Genomic DNA, 26,024 nt, shown 5'->3' with positions numbered 1-26,024 from the left:
AGGAAAAAATGCTTAAAGCATGTAAGAGGTAACTTGTTCAAAGAGTGTTATACATAACATTTACATATAAATAACCTGACATTAAAAACATGTCCGTAGACACTGGAGGGTCATCACTGAGCATTCTTGGATAGCTCTAGTCTAAGTTATTATGTGTTGTTGAAGCTTATTAAGTTCTTTCATACTTCCTAATTCTAATAGGCTTTCTTCTAATTACTGCAGATTGGTGAGGTTTGACTTCAGTTCTTTGCCATTTCGGGAGACAATATGGGGACAGTCGAAAGAGGGCTGTTTAAAATCAAGACCTGTCCATCACTAGTCCCACCACTTAAGCTTTCTGATTAATTTCCTCACTTGTAAATTAGAGACAATAATATCTACCTTGCTGATTAAGTGAAAAAATGTGTGAGAGAGCACTTTAGAAATAATATAGCAGAACAGTAAATGTTAGAAATTACTCTTAAGAATGGTAACTTCCAATTTTCTCGTTCATCATTTTTTTTGTTTTTTTTTGTTTGTTTGTTTTCCTTTAGAGAGGAAGAGAATTATATTGACAGATCTTCACAAACTCCCTTGACTTTAGGCAGTATTTGTTTCCTGCTTTAGAAGATGATGTCTCTATGTAATCTCTGGTCTGCCTCTATTTTAGGTTTTTGCTTTTTTTTTAAACAATACTGACTACATAAGAGTCATCTTTACCTTAATGACAAAAAATTCAAATATGAACAGTTTCACATTTTAGATTTGTCGTCTGCCATAATCCTAAAACAATACCTAGGATATTAGGATACTGAAAGGTTGTTTTAGATCTGAAATTAAATTATATCTGAAATTAATAGAAAGACTTATAATTCAGTCAGGTAAGGGTGCCAGACCCTTAAATGTGCTCTTACCTGGTTCCCTGTGAAAATTCAATATTAGTAGTTTGTGTTTTTGGAATGTCTTGAAATTATCTTACAGAAAGTTTGGTTGTGGTAAATTTATTTAAAATACTTTCTTTGAGAAAAGTTTGCTAAGCAGATCTTTCAAATATTAAAAGAAAAAAGGTACCTCTGTAATAAAAGGAAGAGGATTAATTGTTCATCCCTCATGCCAACTCATGCTAGGTCTTTCTTTCCGGTGCAGCAACATATTTTAGGGCAACAAAGTTCAGAATGGATACCATGACCTGTTCGGAAAGTATGCAAGTTATATTAGGTCATCACTTTTAAGTCAGTCTGATACCTTTGTGAGCCAGACTCTGACCACGGAAAAATAGAGAGACAGGAAGTCAGCATAAGTTGCAGACATGCCAGCTCTGTTGGTTCCCATGTTAGCTACCTAATGTCCAGGTTGAGTCCTGACCCCTGCAGAAACTGATCCTACTAACAAATGCAGCTGAAACCAGCCAGCAGATGTCCTGGGGGCTCTATCTCCTTCTCTTCTTCTTCATTATCATCAACCCAATTTTATGACCAGATCAGCAGACCCATCCTCTTCAGTCTCCATGTATGATCTATTCTCATCTTCACTGAAGTGCCATCTGGAATCCTTATCTCCATCTGATGGGGACATACGATGCTGTTCAGCTTCCAAACCAATGGGGAGGCTGTCTATGCCCACTTCAGTGCCTGTAGCATCTGTAGTGCCTGGTTCCTTCCTGGACCACTTGCCCTGTTATATCAGTCACGTGGCGTTTGCATTTTCTGCAGATTAATTTGCATGCCTGGTGAATTGTTCAGAAACGGCTACTGAGGTGGTCCAGCCTGCTAAATCTTTTCCCACAGGCTTGACATGGATAAGGCCTTTCTCCTGTGTGGCAACAAGGGTGGAGCTTGAGGTCTGCCTTCCGCTTGACCAGGAGTGTGCAGTATGTGCACGTGAACCGCATCCAGGGCAGATCATCTGGAAAGCCTCTGGATGTGACATCAGGTCCTGGACCATACGGATAGCTCACAGGAGTAGAGTGCATGTCAGCATCAATTTGTGCTTGTTATTCAGATTGGGAAACGCGGCTGGAAGAATCTGATGTTCGTGCTTCTCATTTGCTTGACTTAAAATGAGCAGCTTCAGAAGACGGTGACAACCTCAAATGTTTGGACTTTTTAATGGAATCTTTCCTTTGTTCATGCTTAGTCAAAGGCTGTTGAGTATTCCTTTGGGAGGCTGGACGGTAATTATACTTACTCCAAGATTTCCCACTTATTATACCTATTCCTTGATCTGAGCTTAGGTGAGAATGCAGAGAACTGCTTTCTTCTTGCCAGCCACAGCTGTTAAAGGAGGAACGTTCTATACCATTAGAATTGGCATCTTTATCGGAGAGACTGAAATAGCCATTTTTTCTTTCTCACTAATGTCTAGTGAAGATTTAATAAAGGTCTTACATATGCTAAGGACATCAGTCATCTGAAGGAAGCTAGCGGCCTGACCTCACAGGGTTTACACTTTCTTTCCCCCAATACTGTTTATAAATCCCAGGGAAGGGCTCTTTAAGGACCAGCTTGTAGACGGTATACAGTTGTGAAGAGCTTGGGATACTTTAACAGTCCATGCTTGGGGGCATGCGAACACCTGTGGGACCATGGAGGAGTCACTTGTGTCTATTATCACACTTGTGTCGATTTTTCTAATAAAAATTATTAGAGCCCTATGTCGAAGTTCCATAAAATAGTAGAAGAAAATACTAGAATCATTTTGATTACTCATTATCTCTGTACCCAAATCTGCTCATTTGACAAGCATGTATTTAAGGAATTTGCTCATAATATTGCCTGTTTAGCTCCTCCTCCAAAGAGAAATTAAAAAGGAATAGCTTCATGCCTATGGAAATTAGAGGTAATGAGAAAAAAAAGAAAATAGAGAAAGCTTTACTTTTTTTTTTTTGCTGGGTTGGGAGTGCTGCTGGAAAAGATCATACCGTATTCTGATGTTTAAACAACCTAAGCAAAAAGAGTATATATATAGTTCTTTAATAAGTTATATTTCAAATATTTCAGTTTTATTCTTTCTGTAATTTTTAATCTTCTACAAAATAATGATATTGGAAAAGGAATACTTAATTAGCTGTATTGAGTTGTTTAATTTTACTCTGGGGGTTAAGTTTTCTCATAATTATAGGATAATAGGTTATCTTATTTATTTTCTTCAATATATATGTAGACAGTCAAGCAAAAATGAAGCCCACAGAATATAAGTGATTGTTCATGACTAAACAGAATGTCTGTGGCAGAGACTAGGGTAGATCCCATGTGCCCTGCCTCCCAAAGTTAGGATCATCTCATCTATATTCTAAATACTTTCCCTGTTTCTTTATAGGTGAAGTTAACTAAATATAGCTTCTCTCAGTTTCTACTGAAATGTTTATGTTCTGAGTTCCAATCACCTTTAATTCTCAGAAAAAAAAAAAAAAAAAAAACTTTACAACTATACTCATATAAAATTACTACCATATGGAAAATTCACATTCTACACTTCAAACCCATTTAGATAGTAAATGCTTCAGAGTTGTTTCCATATCTTTTCAAAATTGTGTCCCTCTGTCTTGGCTCAGTTCCTGGAAGATAATACACACTCAATAACGATGTTTTTGAATGAAGTTTTTGAATTCAAAGTCAGTTCTATTCATTTCAGAATACGTTACGATACATATTTAGTTTCCAGAGGATAGAATTATCTACTACATTTTCCTAAGAATTAAGATTTTTTTCTTTTCTGATGTTGTCCTCACTAAAAATTATAGAAGCAAATAGATTATATGAATTCTATGGTTTATGTGAAACGCAACCTGAGATTAAATAGTCATAATATTGAGTTCAGTCTTTCTGCTCTCTCCTTGAAATAGTGAGCACAGTTAAATTACAATTCCAAATACCGAGATCAAATTTTTATGGAATTTATTCACTAAATTTATAGCTACAGTCCCTGATAATCACATTGAATTATATGATTGACCCATTAAGAATAACTTTCCTTTTTTAAATCATAGACCATAGTTTAAATGACTGTGCTCTAAATAGAAAATGTGAGGTCAAAGAGAAATACTGCCTTTAAAAATGGCAATATTTTAAAGCCCCAGGTATAAATTATTATTTTTATATAAAGCTTTGATATGAGGAAAATAATATTTTCTTTTTTTATTTATTTATTTGACAGAGAGAGACACAGCGAGAGAGGGAACACAAGCAGAGGGAGTGGGAGAGGGAGAAGCAGGCCTCCCGCAGAGCAGGGAGCCCGATGTGGGACTTGATCCCAGGACCCTGGGATCATGACCTGAGCCGAAGGCAGTCGCTCAACTGACTGAGCCACCCAGGCGCCCGGAAAATAATATTTTCTTTAGCTATAGTAGATTGTCATTCCCCAGTCTCCAAAGAATATATTTTTAAAGAAATTGTAGGTATAATTTATTTTTAATGCTACTCATTGCAGGTGGCTGGGTATAATTAGTGTTATTAATTTTGGTTCACAGCTCCTTGCAAAACAGGATAGGTACATTAAAAATCCATAAATATATGTTTCATAGTGATTATGTGCTTCATATTGTATGTGATTATTATATTATAAAATGTTCCTTTTTTTAAAAAATAAACTCTGATTTAAATGGGTGGCTGTTGGCATGATCTACTTTACCACTCAGTGGACCTAATGTTCTCTTGAGACGCCGCATCTTGATTTAATTTATTTGTTCCACATTTAGTTGAAAATGTTGAGAACATTCTAGCAAGTTCAAAAAATAATGTTTTCATGTTGAATTGCCATTGTAAAGGAGTCAGATTAAATGGACTATTGATTAATAATCTAATGTTTATATCCAATTAAATAACATTCAAAGTTCAAGCTAATTTTAGTCTTTGATGCATTCATAGACTTCAAGAAAACAGGGTATTCATTTTGCCTTTTTACCATGCAGTACCTTAGTATTCAAAAGGCTCTGTGTTTCTGTATAAATTATATTAAAGATAAATCAATTCCTAGACAAAATGGATTTTTTTTTTTAAGATTTTATTTATTTGAGAGAGAGAGAATGAGAGAGAGCAAGCACATGAGAGGGGGGAGGGTCAGAGGGAGAAGCAGACTCCCTGACAAGCAGGGAGCCTGATGCGGGACTCGATCCAGGGACTCCAGGATCATGACCTGAGCCGAAGGCCATAGCTTAACCAACTGAGCCACCCAGGTGCCCCGACAAAATGGATTATTTTAAAAGCCACAAACACTAGTTTACAAAATGAACTTATAATTTCCCTATCCTCCTTCAATCTGGCTTTTTATTTCAATATAATATCCTAGTAACTTATCCATATTTACACATGTAGTTCAATTTTATACATTTTGACTGTTGGATAGTTCCATTGTATATATTGAGGTATTTAGCTATTCCCTTGCAGTTATTTCTAACTGCAAATGAAATTGTTACAGAGATCCTTATGCATACCTTTCTACACCTGTACAAGCATTTTTCTAGGATTTGTAGAATTTTGTATGTATGGTATACACATTTTAAATGCATATATATTGAAATTATTCTCTAAATTCGGTATGGTAATTGACACACTCACTAGCATTCTTTAAGAGTTCCCATTGTTCTACATCCTTGCTAGTATTTGGAAATTAGGTGGCTTTTTTGTTGAAGAATGATAGTTGAACTGCATCCTTTTGTGATTTTTACTTTCAATTTCCTGATTGTAATGAGAGTTAGCATTTTCTCAGAAGTTTATTGGCCATTTGGTTTCCCTTTCTTAAATCGCCTTCTTATACTCTTTGTCCATTTGTTTTCAACTTTACTGTCAATTGTTTCATTTTAAATTTGTAAGAATCCTTTATATATTCTGTTTAATAATCCTTTATTTTAATGTTTAAACTTTAGTTGATCTTACGAGAAATTTTTCTATGCTTTATGACATGTGTATCTTGAAAAAGAATTATACATACCCTAGGGACATAATGAGACATATTATCTTTGCTTCTAAAAGTTTTGAAACTTACTTTTATGCACATAGGTCTTTATTTAAGGGGTTTGTAATTGCAAAACAGATTTTAAAAAGTTATTACAGGTGGAATTGTCTTGTAAAATGCTTTAAAAATGAAAATCTGGGGATGCCTGGGTGGCTCAGTAGGTTAAGTGTCTGCCTTCAGCTCAGCTTACGATATTGGGGTCCTGGGATCGAGCTGGGTCAGTTGGACTCCCTGCTCAGTGGCAGCCTGCTCCTCCCTCTCCTTAACTCCTCCCCGTCACTGCTCCTGCTCTCTCTCACTATCTCTCTCTCTCTCAAATAAATAAATAAATAAAATCTTAAAAAAATGAAAACCTGTGGTGTGTGATGTGTTTACATCCTAGTGCATGCATCACCAGATTTTAAAATGATGGGGCGCCTGGGTGGCTCAGTTGGTTAAGTGACTGCCTTCGGCTCAGGTCATGATCCTGGAGTCCCGGGATCGAGTCCCATATCGGTCTCCTTGCCCGGCAGGGAGTCTGCTTCTCCCTCTGACCCTCCCCCCTCTCATGTGCTCTCTCTCTCTCTCATTCTCTCGCTCAAATAAATAAATAAAAAATCTTAAAAAAATTATTAAAATGATGAAACATGTCACTGGAATATTTAATATTTTAAACTAAAGTACATGCAATAACTAGCTATGTGTGTGTATGGTATGTTTTGGTGAGGATGAATCTATTGAATGTGCTGTGTTAAAATATAAGTTCTGTAAGATTTATGTGTCAGAAGACTCAAACTTCAAAACCAGTCCTCTTTGACCTATAAATCTAACCTCATCTGACCATGTAGAAAGGAATTTATGCATACACACACCCAAAGTGAAAACCAAGCTATTTTCAAAAAGCTAAGTGTTTGAATGACAGCAAAAAAGTAGTCAATCTGACAGGTTTCCTGTACTGTAACTAGTAATAATGATCTACCCTAGAAAATACTGGTAATATTCACTAACTCATGCCAAATGGTCTTTCACAGTCTTCCATAATCCCATGGATTATGCAGGCCCCAAACAGTGAATCTCCATATTTAACCAGATGATTGACTCATTCCCACTAGATCTGTAACAATGAAGACTTTCTTACATAATTAATTATTATGGTAGACTAGACCTATCATTCTTCTCTATAACAATCATACCCACTGGGAATTACTACTTAAATTCTGTATTTAGTAGACATTTCAAATTTAACTCCTTAGTGTATCATTAGTGTCATTCAGCTGCTTTGGTTTCTGAGGGTGTGCACTTTCTGTGTGGTCGTCTTTAAATAATGGTGAACGTGAAGCTGTCTAAGACTCACTGATTAGGTGAGCAGGTGAGCAGAGATGGACCTAGACTTGACCATTGTTATTAATCATGAGAATAACAAAGTTGTTATTGCTTCAAGTTTAATTGCCATGGATCTTATAATATTTTATTAATAGTGCTTTCTTTTATTTGGTTGAAGCAAAAAGACAAACAGAATTACCATAGTGTTAATTTTTATGGTATGCATACAAAATGTATGTTAATCCCTCTTTCCAGGATTCATGCATTCAGTTGTCATTTATTTTTAAAGTCCTTTAACCTGTACCAATTTCTTAGACTTACTTTGTCTTTCATGATCTTGACATTTTGAAGCAAACAGGCAAGATATTTGGTAGAATTAACCACAATTAGAGTTTTCAAGATACTTCCTCATTGTTTCAGGTTAAGCATTTTAGGTAAAATATCATGGGAGTGATGTTATACCCTTCTCAGGGCAACATATCAGGGGGAATGCGGTGACAGTTTATCCCATTAGTGGCAATCTTCACTTTGATCCTTCATTAAAGTGATTAAGGTAATGCGGGATTATTTTTTCCAATATGGAGTCAGTATTGTCCTTTATATTTAAAAATTAATTTATGGGGAGATTACTTGAGATTTTATAATATCATGTTCTTCATTATACCTTTATCCTATAGTTTCATTGTACATTTTAGCAATTCATTCTACATTTATTAGGATTCTACTGTAAGGAAAAGCTTTTCTTATTTTCATATATTTTATTTCATATATATGTGGAAGTTCTATATCTTAGTTATTGACCACTCCCAAATACTGAATGTTCTTTGTGGTTCTTAAATAATATATTGTACAAGTAGAGTTTACTGAATTTTACTTGGTGAGTAAATGTAGCTAAAATTTAGAAATGAAATGAGCACTGAGTGATCAGAAACAAAGTAACAATATTTTATCTAAATTTGGAACATCTCATGCCATTCTTTTGGCATGATTAAATTAGGAGTATATGATAACCATTTTCTTTCACGTTATTTGACAAATTAATTATAATTCAAATAGAAAGATACAAAAGTGAATTGCGCTTCCCTTTGTATTTTGATACTGATAGCTTCTGGTTGTGTTATTTGAACTAAAGGAAAATATGTCACATAAAAATATGTTATCTTGGAAAAAAAAATGTTATTTGAATAGCGATGCCTGGGAAGATAGCAGAGTAGGAGGATCCTAAACTCACTCTGTCTCACATTTACAACTAGATATCACTCACACTCTGTAAATAAACAGAATAATCCAAAGACTGGCAGAACAAACTCCACAACTAAACATAGAGAAGGAATCGCATCTGATTGATTAGGAAGGGCAGAAATGGTGGTCGGATCTGCATGTAGGAGGGAAAAGAGTTGCAGGCATGGAGAGGGGAAAGAAATCGTCCCTTGCACCACGGAGCCCACGCAGAGAAGACACATCCCCAAAACGACTGGCTTTGAAAACTAGAGGGGCTGAATTCCCTGAGTTTGTATAACTAGTGGGACTTAAAGCCTGGAGCTTTAAAAAGTCAGCTGACTCAGCAGTGGGCTAGCAGGGAGGGTCAGTGATAGCTGGGTCCCTGCTCTGAAAGAGATAGCAACCTTTGGAGAGGTAACACAGAAGGTACAGTTTGCACAGTGCATGGGGAAAACAGGAGAAAGATCTCTTTATACCGATTTTGGAGCATGTTGGGGGATTCTCCAGGAACAAAGAAGCTTTTCCTCCCTGCCCCCTGGCATATACACAGTGCCTCTTGCAGGAGGAAACCCTGCACAGACACTTGCTCCTTAACCTCCCCAGAAGTACATCCCACCCAGGTATTCTCCTAAGGGCTTGCCCATTTCAAGCCTGCTGGCCTCAGCCCTGGGTTCAGAACACATTTTGTCAACCCTGCACATGTCCTGCTCAGCCACTTTACACAGATGCAGTGTGTACCTGGTACCAAACAAAAGTTAAAAGAATTCATGACCACTAAACCAGCCCTAGGAGAAATGTTAAGGGGGACTCTGTGAGTGGAAAATGAAAACCATAAGTAAGAGTAAGGAAAATAGGAAGAACAAAAGAAAAAAAAAGTACACCTGTAAAAATCAGTCAAGAGAAGCACATAACAAAAGGACGTAAAATATAATACCAAATATCTGAAAGGTGGGGGGAGAACAGTAAAGAATGAGATTAAAGTTAAGCAACCATCAGCTTAATATAGACTGCTATATGCAAAAGATGTTATATGTAAACTGATGGGTAACCACAAATCAAAAAACAGTAATAGATATGTAAAAAACAAAAAAATAAGGAATCCAAGTATATCACTAAAGAAAACCAGCAAACCATGGAAGAAAGAAAGAGAAGAAAGGGTCAGAGAAAAACTACAAAAAACGGGTGCCTGGGTGGCTCAGTCGGTTAAGCGGCTGCCTTCAGCTCAGGTCATGATCCCAGTGTCCTGGGATCAAGTCCCTCATCAGGCTCCTTGCTCAGTGGGAAGCCTGCTTCTCCCTCTCCCTCTGGCTCCCTCTCCCTCTGCTTATACTCTCTCACTCTCTGATAAATAAATAAAATCTTAAAAAAAAAAAAAAAACAACCTACAAAAAGCAACCACAAAACAAGTAGCAAAATGGCAATAAATACATACCTATCAATGATATACTTTGAATGTAAATGGATTAAATACTCCAATCAAGAGACATAGGGTGACAGAGTGGATTAAAAAACAAGACCAATCTATATGCTTCCTACAAGAGACTCATTTCAGCCCTAAAGACATATGCAGATTGAAAGTAAGGGGATAGAGAAATATTTATCATGCAAATAGATGCCAAAAGAAAGCCAGAGTAGCGATACTTATATCAGACAAACCAGACTTTAAAACAAAGTTTATAGAAAGGACAAAGAAGGACATGATATAATAACAAAGGAGATAATCCCAACAAGAAGATGTAACAGGTGTGAATATTTATGCACCCAATATGGGAACAACCAAATACATAAAACAGTTAATAACAAACATAAAGAAGCTAATCAATAGTAATACAATAGTAGTAGGGGACTTTAATACCCCGTTTACATCAACAGACAGTCTATCCAAATAAAAAATCAACAAGGAAATAGTGGCTTTGAATGATACACTGGACCAGATGGACTTAATAGATGTATGTAGAATATTTCATCCTAAAACAGCAGAATACACATTCTTTTCTTTTTTTTTTTTAGATTTTATTTATTTTTCAACAGAGAGAGAGACAGCGAGAGAGGGAACACAAGCAGGGGGAGCAGGAGAGGGAGAAGCAGGCTCCTGTCTGAGCAGGGAGCCCGATGCAGGGCTCGATCCTAGGACCCTGGAATCATGACCTGAGCTGAAGGCAGACGCTTAACGACTGAGCCACCCAGGCACCCAGAATACACATTCTTTTCAAGTGCACATGGAATATTCTTCAGAACAGATCACATATTCGGCCACAAAACATGTTTCAACAAATTCAGAAAGACTGAAGTCATACCATGCATCTTTGCTGACCACAGCATTATGAAACTAAAACTCAACCATAAGAAAAAATCAGGAAAAAACACAAATACAAGGAAGTTAAATAACATGATCTAGACGACGAATGGGTCAACCAAGGAATCAAAAAAGAAAAAGTACAGGGAAACAAAAATAAAAACGCAGTGCTCCAATACCTTTGGATGCAGCAAAGCGGTTGTTAAAACGGAAGTTTGTAGCAATACAGTCCTACCTCAGAAAACAAGAAAAAACTCAACCTAACCTTATACGTAGAGGAGCTAGAGAAAGAATAACACACAAAATCCAAAACAAGCAGAAGAAAGGAAATACTAAGTATTAGAGCAGAAATACATGATACAGAAACTAAAAAACAAAACAAAACAAAACAGTAGAACAGATCAGGAAACCAAGAGCTGGTTCTTTGAAAAGATCAACAAAATTGCCATACAGCTAGCCAGACGCATGGGGAAAAAAAAAAAAAAAAAGATGCATATAAACAAAATCACAAATGAAAGAGGAGAAATAACACCACTGAAATACAATTGTAAAATAATATGAAAAACTATATGCCAACAAATTAGACAACCTAGAAAAACTGGATAAATTCCAATGAACATATAACCTACCTAAACAGAAGCAGGAATTCCGAAATAGAAAATCTGAACAGACCAGAAAGGAGGTTGATTCAGTAATCAGAAAACTCCCATCAAAAGTCCAGAATCAGAGAGCTTCATCAGCAAATTTCTATCAAACATTTAAAGAGAAGTTAATACCTATTTTTCTCAAACTATCCCAAACAATAGAAAGAGGAAAATTCCAAACTCATTCTATAAGGTCAGTATCACCCTAATACCAAAACCAGATAAAGACCTCAGTAAAAAAGAGAACTACAGGCCAATATCTCTGATGAACATAGTTGTAAACATTCACAGCAAAACATTAGCAAACTGAATCAAACAGTTCATTAAACAAAACATTCACCACAATCAAATGGGATTTATTCCTGGGATGCAAGAGTGGTTCAGTATTTGCAAATCCATCAATGTGGTGCATCACATCAATGAGAGAAAGGATAAAAAACAAATGATCATTTCAATAGATACAGAAAAAGCAGTCGACAAACTACAACATCAATTCATGATAAAAGTCCTCAACAGAGTAGGTTTAGAGGAAACATCCCTCAACATAACAAAGGCTGTCTATGAAAAACCCATAGTAAACATCATATTCAGTGGGAAAACCTGAGAGCTTTTCCCCTAAGATCAGGAACAAGGCAAGGACGTCCATTCTCACCACTTTTATTCAACATAGTACTGGAAATCCTAACTACAGTGATCAGACAATATCCAAATTGGTAAGGAAGAGGTAAATCTTCCACTATTTGCAGATGACATGATACTACATATAGAAAACTAAAGATTCCACCAAAAAGCTAGAACTGATGAATGAATTCAGTAAAGTTACAGGATACAAAATCAATGTACAGAAATATGGTACATTTCTATACATCAGAGTAATAAAGAATAGACACTAATAATAAAGCAGCAGAAAGAGAAATTAAGAAAACAATCCTGTTTACAAAATAATAAGATACCTAGGAATAAACCTAACCAAAGTGGTGAGTGACCGATACTCTGAAAACTATAAAACATTGCTGAAAGAAATTTAAGATGACATAAAGAAATGGAGAGACATCCCATGCTTATGGATTGGAAGAACAAATATTGTTAAAATATCTATACTACCCAAAGCAATCTACGGATTTTATGTGATCCCTATCCAAATCACAATAACATTTTTCACAGAAATAGAACAAAAAATCCTAAAATTTATATGGAACCACAGAAGAACCCAAATAGCCAAAGCAGTTTTGAAAAAGAAAAGCAAAGTTGGAGGTATCACAATTCTAGACTTCAAGGTATCATAAAACTGTAGCAATCAAAACAGTATGGCGCTAGCACAAAAATAGACATAGAGATAAATAGAATAGAATAGAAAGCCCAGAAATAAACCCACAATTATATGGTCAACTAGTCTTTGACAAAGCAAGAAAGAATATCCAATGGGAAAAAGACAGTCTCTTCAGCAAATGGTGTTGGGAAACCTGGTCAGCCACATGCAAAAAATTGAAACCAGACGACTTTGTGACATCAAACACAAAAATAAACTCAAAATCGATTAAAGACATAAATGTAAGACCTAAAACCAAAAAATCCTAAAAGAGAGCATAGGCAGTAACTTGTCTGACATCGGCCAGAGCAACATTTTTCTAGATACGTCTCCTGAGGCAAGGAAAGAAAAGCAAAAATAAACTATCGGGACTTCATCAAGATAAAAAGCATCTGCACAGCAGAGGAAAAAACAAAACTAAAAGGCAGCCTATAGAATGGGAGAAGATATTTACAGATGACATATCTAATAAAAGGTTAATATCTCAAATACTAAGAACTGATACAACTCAACACTCCCAAAATTTGAATAATCCATTTTAAAAAAGGTCAGTATACATGAACAGATATTTCTCCAAGGAAGACATAAAGATGCCCAACAGATATATGAAAAGATACTCAACATCACTCATCATCAAGGAAATACAAATCAAAACTTCAATGAGATATCACCTCACACCTGTCAGAATGACTAAAATCAAAACCAAGAAACAATAAATATGGCAAGGATGTGGAGAAAAAGGAATCCTGGTGCACATTTGGTGGGAATGCAAACTGGTGCAGCCACTCTGGAAAACAGTATGGAGGTTCCTCAGAAAGTTAAAAATATAACTATCTTATGATCCAGTAATTGCACTACTGTGTATTACCCATTGAATACAAAAACACTAATTCAAAAGGATATATGCATCCCTATGTTTATTGAACATTATTTACAATAGCCAAATTATGGAAGCAGCCAAATGTCCATTGATAGATGAATTGATAAAGAAGATGTAGTGTGTATATATGTATGTGTGTATGTACATATGTGTGTATGTATACATATACACACAATGGAATATTCATCCATAAAAAAAGAATGAAATCTTGGCATTTGTAATCACATGGATGGGGCTAGAGAATATAATGCTAAGCAAAATAAGTTAGTCGAAGAAAGACAAACACCATATGATTTCACTCATAGGTGGAATTTAAGGAACAAAACAGATGAGTGAAGGGAAAAAAGAGAGAGAGAGAGACAAACCAAGAAACAGACTGTTAACTGTAGAGAACAAAATCAAGGTTACCAGAGGAGATGTGGGTAGGAGGATGGGTGAAATAGGTGATGGGGATTAAGGAGTGCACTTGTCATGATGAGCACTGGGTGATGGATTATTCTATCACTCTATTGTACACCTGAAACTAATATAACACTGTGTGCTAACTAAACGAGTTAAAATGAAAAAAATATGGTATCTCACTGACTTACATAAAGTATAAGGCATATTTTATCACTCTATAGATGAAGAAAGGTAAGATCTAGAGAAGTCGTTTTCAGACTTCTGTTCTTTTAATGAGACACGTTTAAGCCATAAGAATGTTCAAGTTTTCAACATACTTCAAAAACATTTTTAGATTATTAGGTTGTAACACAGACAAAAAGTAAGTTGTCAACACTTGACTATAAAAAAGCACACACATACACAAACACAAAGTAAGTCTAAGTCTATTGGATCTATAGCAGTAAAATAAAATAACAATGTGAAGATTCTTATTAGTGCCTTGTAAGTATAGATACAAACAGATGTTTTTAATGTTCTATGTTTTTAGTGTTTGGGGATGTATGCCTTAGTGGTTCAAGGAAGATATTTACATTCAGGGAAGTGGTTGCGAGTGAGTAAAGTTCATAACATAATAGTTTAGAAATGGTGTGTGGGAAAAGGTATGAATCTTGAAGCAAGTCATGATAACTAAACTGTTGTTTGAAAAGAAAATTGTTTGCTCAGAAGATAACTGATGCCGTAATAAAAGACTTGTTTGCTTAGATGGATAAACTCTTTGTCCAGATACATTTGTTTATAGGAATTTCCCGAAGTAAACAGTAAAATTATTAATTCACACCCTTATCTTCATGGAAAAGAATGATCTGGACAAAGTAATTATGCCAATTTGATACAAATGATCTCACTTCTCAGTCCTGATCATTATGCTATGTGGATTCAAGTGGTCTCATCTCAATTTTCAAGGTTATAAATGATTCCCTTGATAAAAAGGTGATGATATAACATTCTGCCTCAATCAGGAAATGATATTGGAACGTAAATCATTGAGAATGATGAATGACTCTAATTTTTATCATAAAATAAATTATTCACCAGTGTTATTTAAATGAAAAATGCTACTCTATCAAACTATTTATAAAAAACTTAGAATACAATGATGTAATACTCTTTTTTAAGAATCATTGCCTGAGATGCAAACTTAAATGCCAATAAATTTGCATGATGAAATTGAATTTCCTCTTTTCTAACACCAAAGGAAAGATCTGTTTTATAAGAATCTATTCCTATAATTATTATCACTCCTTCTACATATGAACCATGTATTTAAAAAAAAAAACATGATTTCCTTTATGTACATATATCAAAATGATTTACGTTAAACACATATGAACACATACCTGGAGGTGTGTGCATGCGCGCACACACACACACACACACAAGAATTACTGTAGAGGCGCCTGGGTGTCTCAGTCGGTTAAGCGTTCAACTCTTGATTTTGGCTCAGGTCATGATCTCAGGGTTGTGAGATCCAGCCCTGCATCAGGCTTCACTCTAGGTGTGGAGTCTGCCTAGGATTCTCTCTCTCTCCCTCTCCCTATGCCCCTCCCCCTTCCCCTTCTTAAAAAAAAAAAGTTCTTGACGTATAGTAGGCTGGGTTTTGTGGTTTCATTACCAGTTTTTTGTTTTGATGAGGTGTTTGACAAATTCACTTCTCTGAGCGTACCTTTTTTTTTTTTTTTCTTTTTTGTCTGTCTGGAAAATTAGGGCTTTGAGATTTATAATCTTTAAGATTCCTTTTCTACTGTCATCATTTTATAATGATGTGCTTGGGTGTATATATGTATGTGTGTTTTTTTGAAAAATTGTAAATTCTGAAATTCTGTAGAAACTTAAGTTATAATTGTCATTAGGACATAGTAGGTCACAAGCAAGTTTTGTTTCTATTCTAACAACTTCATGAAATAAGAGTTGCTTTTTCAGATGAGCAAACTCTAAGTTTAGATAAATTGGTTTACACAAATTTCTTGAATCAAAGAGTAAAATATTCATTCACTGCCACACATGTCTAATGTCAGGTATAAGTAAATAGTAAAGTCTATTCCGACTGGTAATGTCATAGGACATTTGGCATATAAGGTACAGAGAAGATATTGTTGTTTATATTTATATCATGAACCTCTGGAGCATTTCTTAATGTCCAGATTGAAAGATGGATGAACCCAGAGAAATGGCATTTCCTTATGTAGTCATAAATAGAGAAGCTTTTAGTTTTAGTTCAGTGAATCTTTTAAAATGTTTCCCAGGAAATCTAATTCAATTTGACAAATATATACATAGCACTTAATATTGTAGATAATAATTCAGTGTCCTAGTTGGCATGCCTTGGGATTCCTGTCCCTCATAAAACTATGCAAAGGTGCCATTTTTCCAGGGAGTTTCAATTCTTAACTGAAATAAGAAAAATGAGTTGCTTTCAATAATCTTTGTAAAGATTTAAGAATGACGTATGTGAAAAATCTTTTAAATATGAAATGCTGTGAATATAAAGCCTGGGATATAAATCAAGATTCAGAATACTTCTTCAGTCTTCATGAACAGGATGGCATCAACTTAATGCTCAGTTATCTTTGTCACCTGGAGCTTTTTGAGATGGAGACCTGTAAACAGAAGTGATATGTCTAGAATCTTTAAAATGTCATTAAGAAATGAGAGGAAATATCAAGGAGAATTATGACAACAAAGATTATATTTAAGGGATTACAGCCTGTTGGAGCTCTGTGAAATATAAGAATGCTAGACAAATCACCTAAGCAACTGATATTTGCATGAAAGGAATTTTGAAAATTTAATTTCTCATGTGAAACAAAATTGTTAATCATCATAAAAAGTATTGATTGCCTCCCGTGTGCTCTGTGGGTCTAGATATTTGTTTTACACACATAGAAGGTTATGCTATAATTATATATCTTGTACATATTGAATTTCAATTACTGAAGTGCGAGAGTTTCCACAGTACATATGTTTACATAATGAGGTCATTTTGAAAATAATCTTTCCCTTCTCTGCAAATAATACCAGAATATCTGACTTATTAATTTATTTATTCATTCATCTGTTTTTCAGTTACCTGCTATTTGTTCCTCATTGTTTTAGGCACTGAGAGTATTACAAAAGACTCCATTCCCTTGTGAATCTTATCTTTCATGTAGATTCTAGACTTAAGAAACTGGGTTGGCTTATCAGCTATGACACTTCTGCATAATTGGATTTCTGCAAATGGTTTGTCAGCAGTCAATTTCCCAGTAGACCACTACAAAAATTGTTGATCAAGCAAAACTAAGTTTACAGGCATGCCTCAGAGATATTGCAGGTGCAATTCCATACCCCCACAGTAAAGTGAATATTGTAATAAAGCAAGTCAAATAAAGGTTTTGGTTTCCTAGTGCATAAAAAGTTATGATTACACTATACTGTAGTCTATTAAATGCACATGGAATATCATTATCTAAAGAATATACAGACTTTGATTAAAAAAATACTTTATTGCTAAAAAATACTGTCATCTGAGCTTTCAGTGAGTCCTAATCTTACTGGTAGAGGGTCTTGTCTTGATGTTGATGGCTGCTGACTGATCAGCATGGTGGTTGTTGAAGGGTGGGGTGGCTGTGCCGACTTCTTAAAAGAGGACAATGAAGTTTGTTGCATCAGTTGACCTGTCCTTTTCACAGATTTTGCTGTAGCATATGATGCTGTTTGATGGCATTTTGTCCACAGTAGAACTTCTTTCAAAACTGGAGCTAATCCTCTCAAACCCTGCCACTGTTTTATCAACTAAATGTATGTAGTATTTTAAATCTGTTGCTGTCATTTCAATAATCTTCACAGCATCTTGACCAGAAGTGGATTCCATCTCAAAAAAATATTCCCTTTGCTCTTCTGCAAGAAGTAACTCCTCAGCCATTAAAGTTCTCTCTTGAGATTGCAGCAACTCAGTCCCATCCTCAGGCTCCACTTCTAGCTCTCCTGCTATTTCTATCCTATCTGCACTTACTTCCACTGAAGTCTTGCACCCCTCAAAGTCATCCATGAGGATTGGAATCCACTTCTTTCAACTCCTAGTAAGTCTGATATTTTGACCTCTTTTCCATGAAGCATGAATATTCTTAATGCCATCTAGAATGGTGAATACTTCCCAAAAGTTATTCAGTTTACTTTGCCCAAATCCATCAGAGGAACTTCTATGACACCTTATGTGATGTATTTCTTAAATAACAATACTTGAAATTCAGAATTACTCCTTGATCCATGGCTGCAGAATGGAGGCTGTGTTGGCTGGCATGAAAACAACATTAATCTTATCGTACAACTTCATCAGAGCTCTTGGGTAGCCAGATGCATTGTCAATGAGCAATAATACAAGATTTTATTTATTTATTTTAGAGTGAGAGCACAAGCAGGAGGGGCAGAGGCAGATAGAGAGAGAATCTCAAGCAGACTTCACGCTGAGCATAGAGTCTGACACAGGGTTCCATCTCACCACCCTGAGATCACGACCTGTGCTGAAACCAGGAGTCAGATGCTCAACCGAGTGTGGACCCAGGCACTCCAGTGAGCAGGAATATTTTGAGAGGAGCAGCAGATCTCAACTGTGAGCTCAGCATATTGAGTAAACCTGATGCACGATTGCCACAAACCTTCAATTTGTAAAAAATGCAGTATATGGAAAGAGCAGTAAAGTGAAGCACAATAAAATGATATATGCTTATATTTAATTTGCTGCTATAAGACATGGGATGTTAAGTTTTTGTGTCATTTTGGCCAGGCCGCAGTGCCTAGGTGTATGTTGAGTTACGGATGTTGTTGGAAAGGTATTTTTAATGCGATTACATTTGAATCAGTAGACTTTGAGTAAGCAGATTAAGCTCCATAATGGGGGCGGGCCTCATCCAAATAATTAAAGATCTTAAGAAAAAGACTGTTTTCCTCTGGGAAGGGGGAATTCTGCCAGCAGAATGCCTCTGGACTTGAACTGCAACCTCACTTCTTCTCTGGGTTTCTAGCCTGGCGGCCCATCCTGTGGACTTTAAGATTTGGCAGCCTCCCCACTCACATGAGACAATTTCTTAAAATAAATCTCTCTCTCTATATATAAATATACATCCTATTGATTTTGTTTCTCTAGAGACCCTGACTGGTACACGTGATAACACCATCTTGACAGAGTTTTAAGAACATCTTCAGAAAGGGGAAGTCAGGAATGGATACATATAGCATTTCATTAGAAATGATTTCTTAATCTGAATAATTTTAAACAAGTGTTGCAATTCAAGGAACTAGTTTGGAATGGGCAGAGTTTATGGCACAATAACTCTGGATCAGTGGGTATAGATGAGACAAGTATCGATAGGCAAACTGCTAGTCCTGATACGTACATTATTTTAGTTGGCTCGAAGTGTTCAAGGAATAAATATCTCCTAGAATAGGCAGGAAAGTTATTTTGCCTAATCTCAGGGTTTTTCATTGTTGTTTTTGCACAAAAATGGGAAGAAAAAAATTTTTCCAGAATTGTTTAGAACTAGGTTGGGAGAGTATGTCATTTCAGTTCTAAAATAAGAGGCTGGAGATAAAAGAAGTAGAAGAGCACATGGCTTTGGAAGAAAGAATCTATGGTGGCCTCTTAGAAATCAACCCAAGTATCTCTGATACTGCAAAGCAATCCTATCAGTGAATTACATGCTGGGTCACAAGTCAGAATTCCAGGTTGCCAGTTCTGATTCCATTCCATCCTAACTGTAGGATTTAGTAAGTCTTTTGACATCTCTTGAGTCTGAGTTTACTCACCTTCCTTATGGTATCCTGGCCAAGATCTTACTCAATTTTAAAATCCTATTATTTCCATGTTGTTGCAAATGGCAAGATTTCATTTTTTTTTTTAATTGCTGAGTAAGTATTCTCTTGTATATATACATCTTCTTTGTTCATCTGTCGTTGGACATCTGGGCTCTTTCCATAGTTCAGCTATTGTGGACATTGCTGCTATAAACATTGGGGTGCAGGTGCCCCTTCGGATCCCTACATTTGTATCTTTGGGGTAAATACCCAGTAGTGCAATTGCTGGGTTGTAGGGTGTTATGCTAAGTGAAATAAGTCAATCAGAGAAAGACAATTATCATATGATCTCACTGATTTGTAGAATTTTTTTTTTTTAAGATTTAATTTATTTATATGACAGAGAGACACAGCGAGAGAGGGAACACAAGCAGGGAGAGCGGGAGAGGGAGAAGCAGGCTTCCCGCGGAGCAGGCAGCCCGATGCAGGGCTCGATCCCAGGACCCTGGGACCATGACCTGAGCCGAAGGCAGACGCGTAACGACTCAGCCACCCAGGCGCCCCCAAATTTAAGTAACAAAACAGAGGATCATTGGGGAAGATAGGGGAAAAAAAATCAGAGGGAGACAAACCATAAGAGACTCTTAAGCATAGGAAACAAACTGAGGGTTGCTGGAGGAGAGTTGGGTGGGGGGATGGGGTAACTGGGTGATGGACATTAAGGAGGGCACGTGTTGTAATGAGTACTGGGTATTGTATAAGACTGATGAATCACTGATCTCTACCTCTGAAACCAATGATATATGTTAATTGAATTTAAATAAAAATAAATAAATCAAAAATAAAATCCTGTTATTTCCTTAATGGATAGTAAAAATACAGAATACATAAGTATTAGACTCCTCAAAGGATGTCTGATGGAATGATGATGGAAATGAAAATTTGGGACAAACTAGATTATAATAGATTTCTCAGTAACTAGTGACTGAAGCATTGAGTATAGAGATGATTATTTGAAGCTATCTTTATCATAGTCATTTAGTATCTAATTGTGTTGCCCTACCATTGACCACTGTAAGTAAATAAGCCAGGAAATAAGTATCAGGCTCTTGTGACTATGAAATTCAGTCATTGAATGGATGAGCAAATCTTTGCAATTGGAAAAGGTGATGTCAAATTCTATTGTATTGTTAAAACAAAACAAAACAAAAAGTTCACTCTGCTTGGTTAATACTACTTAATTCTACCTAATAAGGGAATTATTATTTTTGTAGGAAAATAGGAAAATATCAGGTTCTAGCAAAAACAAAAACAACTATATATTAAACGGATGTTAGAGGACTTAATGGAATGTTTCGTGTTTACTTTTATAATTCACAACTTTCTGTTTTTTCATTTAGGAATAATTTTTGTTTTATTGATTTTCTGTGTGGAGGGACACAGGGGTCCATGCACACTATCGCGGCTACTCATAGGGACTGTGGGCGATCTTATTTAAAGATATTTTGTCAGAACGTCTGAGATACTTGCCAGAACAGTTTGAAGTGTTTTAGAAACAATCTTCTTTATTTTGGTTACATGCTAGATAAATAAAAGTCTATAATGTATGTTATAAATCACGCGCTTATTTAGTAAAATTAACGTTGCACTGCACGGCATGCCCTTCACCTTTGCAGTTCGATGGCACTTGGATGACGAGGTGTTCCTGGAACAGGTATCAGCTGCTGCCTGTGCTATCAGTCTCCGACAGTGGTTCTGTTAATTATTTTGCCAGAGTGTCTGAGGCAGATAGCAATCTCTCCAAAAGAGCAGACAGATTTAAAGAGGCAGAATTAATTAAAATTGATTCACACATTCTGTCACGTATAGGTCTGCTGGGAGCCTTTCTTTCTTATATCCCTCCCTGTTCTGTGATGTTGTGCAACACGTTACGGGTGGGAATCCCTACCATGGGATACTAATTATGGAGCTTGAATGGGATTAGCCACAGTGACTGGCACCGTAATGCATGAAAGGATTTTAAAATTTACTTCATTTAAGGGATTTCATGAGGGACCAATTCTTTCTTCTAACTTTTATAAGTGGTTATTGAGAAGTTGACAAACCTGAAAACCCAAGGTCACTAAGGATTATTGGAAAACTTACAAATGAATTGCACATTTTAGTAGTTAATTGTTCAAAATCATATGCTTTAAAAAGAATGAAGTACTGGAAAGAAAGATAATGGAAGTGGATCAGTGTATATTACTATTTTTAGTGAAGGAATGGGTATTATAGAATTTATACCTGAACATAGGAAAATAGCTAATAAGAAAATAACTTAATAGTCACATAATTTTTTTATACTAAATGTAACTAACCATTACCAATTTATATCAAAAAATGTTATACATTTTTTTGGCAATATTACCCTGACGCAAAACAATCTAATCCTGAACACCATGGGTTATGTGTTCTTCACTAAGGAAATAGTTGATATAAATTCTAAGCTGCTGTAACAACAGCAACAAAAAAACCAAAACAGTTAAGCAAGATAAATACTTTCTGACATGTCTCCAGTTTGAAGATATCAACAGTGTAAATATAATCTTTGGTATAGCAGTTCAGAAGAGTCTGTTGCAGGGCTGATGGTGTGCCATCTTCAGGGCAGCTGTTATCTACGAGCCCAGATCCTACCTTCACATCTGCAGGGAGGAGAAAATTTACATGTGGGAATATTACCTCCAGGAAGGCAGGCGGCATGCTTTCTTGCTTTTAAGAGCTGGACCCTAAGCTTGTACATATCACCTTTGTTCATATACCGTTCACCAGCCATTAGCCACATGCTGCTGCCCAGCTAAATGCCCATTTTGATGGAGGAAGCAGAGGATGGATATCAGAGAACAGATAGCATCCGTAGGAAATGAAAACAAATAAAAAATTAAAATCAACAAGTTGAAAGACTTCGTAATGGCCTGAGTTTTCTTTATATTTCTCATGATTTCACATTTTATATATTAAGTATCCTCATAAGAGTTAAAATTTAATATGGAATATAAATCATGATTTGGATAACAAAATAAGTCCTGTGAAATATTTTTACGTATTACAAGATGTTGAAAATAATATTTTAGATAATATATAAAATAAGTATAGGAAGACATAAGGAATGGAATAGAGAATTAACTTAATTATTATATTTATCTTTTCAAATATTCTTTATTCCAAAAGTTGACTTCAATGTGTCATTCCTTATAATCGAATGAAGGTTTCTAAAGAGAATGTATGCCTCCCTGAATGTTACAAGTATAATGTGTAACAGTGTTATTACTATACACATAATAGTGTTTTAATCACTATTTGCTATTGTAACATGTGCTTATTCTTTTAAGAAACATGTCTAAACCGCTGAACATGTGTGAAGATTCTGTTAGGAGCTTTGAGTAGTACACAAGGAAGTAAGACAGTCAGGACCCATTACTTCAGGGTACTTAAAAATCTGTCATTTTAAATTAAGGGATTTTTCAGGGGCGCCTGGGTGGCTCAGATGGTTAAGCATCTGCCTTCGGCTCAGGTCATGATCCCAGGGTCCTGGGATCGAGCCTCACATCGAGCTCCTGGTCAGCGAGGAGCCTGCTTCTCCCTCTCCCTCTGCCTCTCTCCCTGCTCATGCTTTCTCTCTCTCTCTCTGTATCTCTGTGTCTCAAATGAATAAATAAAATCTTTAAAAAAAAAATTAAGGGATTTTTCAGATCAGCATCAAGTTTTTTTAAGGAAGTATTGGTGGAATTATTTAGTTCAAGAATTACAATTCTAATGGAAACAAAGATGTACTATTACCTCATAGATAAAACTTGTATCCTTTCTTGCAGTTCTAAGTTGCTTATCCAAAGATGTAGCGTAACAATTTAGAGCAAATTAAATGAGTGTTATCCTCTTTGATAATGTTTGTAGGCTACATGTGAACAAGGATATACCCCCAAAATGAAAGTAAAAAAACAAAACAAAACAAATCAATACCTTAGAAATATAATCTTACTGAATTTCCTATACATATGGATAATCACAGTTTAAAATATAAACCTTGGGCGCCTGGGTGGCTCAGTTGGTTAAGCGACTGCCTTCGGCTCAGGTCATGATCCTGGAGTCCCAGGATCGAGTCCCGCATCGGGCTCCCTGCTCGGCAGGGAGTCTGCTTTGCTCTCTGACCCTCCTCCCTCTCATGCTCTCTGTCTCTCATTCTCTCTCTCAAATAAATAAATAAAATCTTAAAAAAAATAAAAATAAATAAAAATAAAATAAAAATATAAACCTTGAGGGGGCTCATGGCTGGCTCAGTCAGTTAAGCATCAGCCTTTGACTCAGGTCATGAGGTCCTGGGATGGAGTTCTGCATCGGACTCCCTGCTCAGCAGGGAGCATGCTTCTCCCTCTGCTTGCTGCTCCCCCTGTTTGTGCTCTCTCTCTCTGACAAATAAATAAGTAAATAAGTAAAATCTTATACTACATATATAAACCTTGAGAGTATCCTATGTTTGATACAAAAGGGGAACAATGTCAACAATGCTCTGAATTAAAAAAAAAAATGTTTCTAACAAAAGTGGTTTATTGCATAAATTAATATATATTGGCTTTATTTTTTAAATTTTATTTTAATTGGATTTAATATAATATATTTGGAATAAAAAGGATTGAATTATATTGGGATTTTTTTTTTTTTTTTTAAGATAGCCATGATTCAGAGGATGGTAAAATTTGCATTTATACCTCCTTGCAAATTGGGGCACTGTACTGAAAAACAGATGTGGAGTAAGTGTTTGTTAGCTTTTCTTCAAAGTAGTATTGTTTGGGGAAATTTATATTTCCATATGTACCCCTGACTTGGTTTATTTCTGGAGCAAAGAAAATTGATAGCTCTCTCTTCAAAGTAACCTGATGTGGAGACAGGAAAATAAGAACAGATTCGTTGCTCTTCAGTATGGCTCTTTTGGGGCAAAATGTAGCGTTTTGCAGTGGCATCAATTCTAGCTACAGAAATACATGATTTGTAGCTATAGGAATCTATCATTTGTTGCTGGAGGAATTTATGATGGCTGATTTTTCAAATTTCACTCATTATTTTCATTTATACCACTTTTAATCATATAAAAACATATTCCTTGATTTATAACTGGTTAATAAATTTAAACCACCTAGAAGTAATAATTGCTTATTTTTCACAAGTCTTCTATTCCATAGCACACATGTATATCAAGTCGCATTGGTTTAATAAAGTTAGATATTAGCATTGAGAAGAGGAAGACAGTGCCTTTGTGATTTTGGTCTTCTGAACAAATAATGCCAGGATGACTGATACAGTTTGAAGCTGTCAGACTTGGGGGCAGAGAGGGAGAAGCAGTGTTTAGTAACACTGTGGAATTCATTTTACTTTTTGCCTCCCACCTTCTTTCCACCCCACACTCAATAACTTGAGAATATGACTTCCCCGATGCAAACTGGATCAAGAACAAAGAATGCCCAACATCACTCAGATTCACTAAATTGGGATGACTCTATAGCAGAAAGCTTCTTTCCAATATCTGGAAAACTATACTCCATACCCAAATAAAAATGTTACTCTTTAATTTATTCTGTTTCAAATCATTTTTTTCATGGCACTGTGCTATGGAATCATTTTTTTAATCCCCATCACCTATTTAGCCCATCCCCCCCCACCTCCCTTCTCTATAATTAAGAATCTGTTTCTTGGTTTGTCTGTCTGTCTGCTTTTCTGTCTGTCTCTCCCCCTCTCTTATCTTTTCCCTTTTCTTGTTTGTTTGTTTTTTTTAATTCCACATATGAGTGAAATCATATAATATTTGTCTTTCTCTGATCAACTTACTTCACTTAGCCATTATACTCTCTAGCTCCATCCATGACATTGTAAATGGCAAGGTTGCATTATTTTTAATGGCTGAATAATATTCCATTGTGGGGTGTGAGTGTGTGTATGTGTGTGTGTGTTTGTGTGTGTGTATCACATCTTCTTTATCCATTCATCAGTCAATGGACACTTGGGCTGCTTCCATATCATGGCTATTGTAAATAATGCTACTATAAACATAGGGGTGCATGTATTCATTTGAATTAATGTTCTTGTATTCTTTGGGTAAATATCTAGTAGTGTGCTGGATTTTAAGGTAGTTCTATTTTTAACTTTATCTTTTAATCATAAAATATCATGTTTAAATTTTCCAGTTTAAAATATAAC

The 26,024-nt window shown here is 35.8% G+C and overlaps 1 pseudogene; it reads right to left on the bottom strand.

Annotated features, from left to right (window-relative positions):
* Window positions 1-1,364: 1,364 nt before the first annotated feature.
* On the bottom strand, window positions 1,365-18,054 carry LOC118006207 (annotated as a pseudogene).
* Window positions 18,055-26,024: the final 7,970 nt, after the last annotated feature.

The sequence above is a fragment of the Mirounga leonina genome, unplaced genomic scaffold, assembly GCF_011800145.1.
Source record: "Mirounga leonina isolate KUSES-001 unplaced genomic scaffold, KU_Mleo_1.0 Mir_95, whole genome shotgun sequence".
In the NCBI taxonomy this organism is placed as follows: Eukaryota; Metazoa; Chordata; class Mammalia; order Carnivora; family Phocidae; genus Mirounga; species Mirounga leonina.
Note: the sequence above shows the minus strand (reverse complement) of the source record. Positions and strands in the feature narration are given on the sequence as shown.